Source organism: Moschus berezovskii, chromosome 7 (assembly GCF_049115385.1).
Source record: "Moschus berezovskii isolate FMDL1 chromosome 7, NW_MosBer_1.0, whole genome shotgun sequence".
Classification (NCBI taxonomy): domain Eukaryota; kingdom Metazoa; phylum Chordata; class Mammalia; order Artiodactyla; family Moschidae; genus Moschus; species Moschus berezovskii.
This window is the reverse complement of record NC_142466.1, coordinates 75,534,495-75,539,757: the sequence shown is the minus strand read 5'-3', so window position 1 is coordinate 75,539,757 and position 5,263 is coordinate 75,534,495.

Genomic DNA, 5,263 nt, shown 5'->3' with positions numbered 1-5,263 from the left:
AAAGAACTGCTGAAAGGTGTAGACCAGTTTGAGATACATCTATCAGACACAATTTTGCTGGTCTGTCATGCACTTCCTCTACTCCTCCTTCCATCATGCTTGTTACTGGCATGAGGAGGGAGAAGTGGAGAGAGAGGTTACTTCTGCCAGTCAAGCTGAGTGACTGTCTCATACTGACCCCCACCGGTGTGTCGAGGCTGTTGTCTACAGGAGATATGTCTTTCAGTTCCCCCACTTGCCCTTGGGAGTATCACATATGGTCCTCTTGATTTCCAGACTCTGGAGCCAGGTTGCTGAGTGTCTTTCCTGGCAGGACCACTGGCTCCCTATGTGTCCTTAGGCAAGCTACTTAAATTCGGTGTGTTTTTGGCTTCATCACGTGTAAACCAGAGACAGAAATTGAACACATGTGGCAGGACGGCGTGCTGACCGAGCTGTATCTGTAGCGTCCTCGGTGCCATGCCTGGTACCCAGAACCGGCTATTTTTTTAAAAATTATATTTATTTATTTGACTGTGCTGGCTCTTAGTTGGGGCATGTGGGGTCTAGTTCCCTGACCAGGGAATGAACCCAGGGCCCCTGTATTGGGAGAGCAAAGTCTTAGCCACCAGGGAAGTCCCCAGAAGTCCCCATAATTGGCTATTGAAGTGAGACCTGAATAAATGATGCTTTGACTTAGTGTGCCCTATTTTCACTGCTTCCTTCTCCGGACACTTGCTCTCATTTCCCAGGGAAATGTTCCTTCTGGTCTCAGGCCTTTTCAAAGCCACATAACTGGCTCCCTAGGGCTTCAGTGGGGGAGTGTGGGTTGAACCCCTTGGAAGGCAAAACTGGCTCAGGCTTGAGCGCCCTGGCTTCCCTCTCATCTTTCATCCACCTTGCCTTCCCCTGCTGATCAAAGTTCACCCCCCTGCCCTCTCTGTGCTTTAGACTGGGGATGTTTTCTTTGTGCCTGTGTGATTCTCGGTAAATTTCTTCTCTAGACCGCATGCATCCACAGGCACAATCATTTCTATTTCCTTGCCTTCTGATCTCTGGATGTGTTCTGTCCTGGAGATGAAGGTCGCTGACACCTGATGACCCACTGGATTACTGGTTCAGCATCTCCCGGGTCACATTGTCTCAACCCTTGTCCACTAGCGTGGCCCTGCCTCCACCCCACTGCTTGCTAACCGAGCACAAGATCAGAGACGCCCATAGGCAAGGTGGATGAAAGACAGTCAGTAGAATCTGATTATTCAGGAGGCATCGCCTTCCCTGTAAGGATACTTTGAGAAGGCTGGTCAGCAGAGGTTTGTTTTCTGTCTGCTCTTAATAAAACTTCCTATTAATTAAGCAGAGTGGTATGGGCTGCAGCCCCACTCACATTATCTGTCCTTTTATTTTGTGGTTACACGGCAGTTGGAGCCCTGAAATTATACACTGGGCTCTAATATTTCAAGACCCAACAGGAACAAATATGCAATTACATAGTTCAGTGGTGCAGGGCCATAGCAGTGGGGAATGGGGACATCTTTTCCTGTGAAAGGAAACTTTAGGTCCTGGACTTGAGTGAGCTCCGAGCCAGGGAACCCTCCCTCTGCAGCCAGCATGTGGCTCCACCTGCCTCTGGCTGGAGCATCAGGTACGCTTCCAGATCCTTCAGGACACGACGGGCATGGGGAGAGGAGGGGGACCCCACACTGTATGCTGGGGCCATGTCCTAGAGTCCTTACAGTGACCTGTAGGTAGAGAGCAGGTGGTGCAGAGATGTGGCCTCTGACAGTGAACCGCTTATGTCATGTGTGCCACTTTGTCACGTGTTCATTTTGTGTTCACCTTTCTGAACTAGGTCTGCCCTCATCACCTAACCTGCTTCAATGCTTGTAGGAGATCGTCCAAATTATTTTTTCTGTTATTTGACAGAAGAGGCAATGATGGCTCAGAGAGGTTAAGGAACTTGACCAAAGTCACACAGCCACTAAGGGGAGGTGGTAAGGATTCTAGTCCTTAGCATGTCCAGTCCCTTGTTTCCATATCCCTAAGTTCTCTGACAGAAGGCTAGCAGAGTCAGTTGTGCTACGTGTCTATACGAGGGTCCAACTGTAGTATTCTGTGCCTGACTGTATTCGCAAAGGACCACCTGCTTGAAATCGAAGGGACATACCCAGGGTATCTTGCAAAAGTCACGAGATTCTTCCAGTCCTTGTAGCTTCTCTGAGCCCCACATTCAAAGTGAGAGCAGGAAGGCACAGCATCTCAGACCATCCTTTCCTGAAGGGTCTGACAGAGCCATCTGTGTGGGTATGTGTGAACGTGTGTGCGAGCAAGTGACTGTTTCTGTGTGAGTGATTGTGTGTCTATGACAACGTGTGTGTGTGTAAGAGTGTGCACATGTAGATGTGTATATATGTGTGAGTGTGTTCACGTGTGCTGTTGCAGGCAGGTGTCTGATGCGTCCAGGAAGGAATCACCCAGCCGGAGGTTTCCATGGTAGCTGAGATACCCACTGGTCCTTAAATAATTAACCAGCCAGAGCTTTTAAATACATTTCAAAACAAATACTCATTTCCCTTTAATGCGATGCTGATTTCCCCTTTTACACACCGCCTGAGGCTATGTCAGCTGACTGTAATTCTTGCTCTGATGTGGTGGCAGCGTCTTGGGTTGTCGTGGAAGCCACGCCTGCTGTCAGAGGCCAGCCTCTGACTTCACCCTGTCCAGAGGAAGGAAAAAGTGTGAGAAGGAGGAATTTCTGATTTTGCTCCTCTTCCCAAGGTGCCACTGGGACATCTCAGGCTCAGGGGCAGCTTTGCCCCTGTACTCACCTTAGTTGCTAGCTGTCCAACAGGCAGGTTTCTCGGAGTGATTTTCTCCTGCCAATAGCTTCAAAAGATAAGCATGTCTTGGTACACAGCCTTTGGGATCACTTCTTTTTCTAGTGACAGGTTCTCCTGAACAACGGGAATGGACACAATCTGCCCCTCCCTTTGCGTCTCATGTATTTATGTCCATCCTCACGTCTGCAGGCGTAGGTACCACCCTGAGGCAGCCTCTGCCTAAAATCCACATTCCCTAAGCCTCCTTAGGAGCCTAGAGCCCCACGCAGCTGGGTTCTGTGTGTATGGAGGTGGAATAAGGAGAGGGATTTCAAAATCCTTTATGTTTTGCCTGGTATGGGCCTGATGCCTGATCTTTTTTGGCCTCATTGTAATTTGGGTCAGTGAGTGACATTTGGGAATCTCAAAACCAGCATCAGTGGCAAGACCCGTGGACCAGGGCTCTCACCTCTGGGAGGTGGACCAGGCTGTGATGGCCTCCTTCGGCGGGCCATCTGGGTCACCAGTCACCATCCCCAATAGGATGTCCAATCAAGGGAGACCGTGGTGATGCTTCTGGGCCGTACATAAATGATAACAATACAAATGATGCAGTCAGTATCTTGTTTCTTCCCTGTCCTTTAATTCCTTTCACACAATCATTCAATAGACGTTTGTTGGACACCTACTATATTCCAGGCAAAAGAAATGCAGATATGAAAGTCACAGCCTCTGCCTTCAAGGGACACAAAGAGCCAGGCACCAAAGAGCATGAACCATACTGTGTGGTCAGTCTTATGACCTGGCAGAGAGGAAGCTGGGAGGAGGAGAAGCTGGGGCAAGCCTGGGAGGGAGCACAGGACTTGGTGTATCCTTGGTGAAGGAGGGGCAGGGATGGGCACCTGATACACCTCTCCTGACCATCCTTCACCTTCAATCCCACAGGGCACAGCTAGGCTTTCCACTGAGGATCAATTCCCTTAAGTATCTCTCCAAACTCACCACTTCTCTCCTGAAGGCATCTCTTTCTTCCCAGTCTATCCACCGTCTGAGCATCTCAGATCTAGCATTTTGGTTCCCTTGGCAATGCCCTGAGGTCAAGGAGATCAGCAGCCACTTCACACAAGCTGACCTGGCCTGGAGTCTAATCACCGTTTTGAGAAGGATGTACTTTGCCACAAGTGCTCCAAAGCAGAAGCCCTAGCTTTATCCCTCTGGAACACACTTTGCAGCTGGGGAAACAAGCATGCAGTGATCAGCAATATTTCCAAGTTACACACATAGAGTCCAGGTTACCTGTGCACTCTAAAGGAAACAGAGCTAAAGAGCTTTTAAAAGAGTTGTGAGAAGGATCTAAACATAAATGATCACAATCTGCATTTTCACAGCACGCTGCAGTTTGTGAAGTCCTTTTTCTTTTAAAGAATTTTTTTGACATGAACCATTTTTAAAGTCTTTATTGGTTTTGTTACACCATTGCTTCTGTTTTGCATTTTGTCTTTTACGCTATGAGGCTTGTGGGATTTTAGCTCCCTGACCAGGGATCAAACCCATATCCCCTGCATTGGAAGGTGAAGTCTTAATTGCTGGACTGCCAGGAAAGTCCCAGTTTGTGAGGTTCTTTAACATTCCTCCTTACTGATTTCTCAAGCCTACCGGTTGTACTGTGGTTGTACAAGCACATTTATTAAACAGTCAAGGTAACAGTGCCTCTCAGAGGGCCAGTGACTTGCTTAATCTGGACTCAGCGATGAAGCTCGGTCCAGAGTCCACAGTATAGGGTCAGAATCCTGCAGTACTTTTCTGCATATTTGCATGGGTTGATGAAAAGGGAAGGAAGTCAAACAAGGAAAGAAGTAAGTATGAGGACAACACCAGATGGGGTTTGACCATCACTATGAGACGTCCTCAGGCAAGTCTCCCTCCAAGCCAAGCCTGGTTAGATGGTGAGGCCCCTGCCCCAGCCAAGGGCTCCTTGAGGTTTAGCATATGGTTACACAGGATTTTAGATGGGAATGTTAAAAAGGCAGGGGAGACAGGGGTAAATGCACAACGTCCCGGGCTAACTGTCTTCCTGTAGTGTCTGCTGAATGAAGCGAATGTGGAAAACACAAGCAAGGAGTGGAATTTACAAATTTATAAAACATAAGGAGTTCATACAACATAAGGAGTAGAATTTACGTTAATTTCCCATCAATTTCTCAAAAATATTTTACTATGGAACATTTCAAAGGTATATGAAAGCAGGGAGAGCCCCATTCATTTTCTTTTTTAAAATTTTATTTATTTAGCTTTGGCTGTGCTGGGTCTTCACTGCTGTGCCCAGGTTTTCTCTAGTTTCAGTGAGTGCTGGCTACTGTTCATTGTGGTGCTTGGGTTTCTCACTTCTCTTATTGTGGAGCACAGGCTCTAGGGCGCTTGGATTTCAGCAGTTGCAGCTTGAGGACTCTAGAGCACTGCCTCAG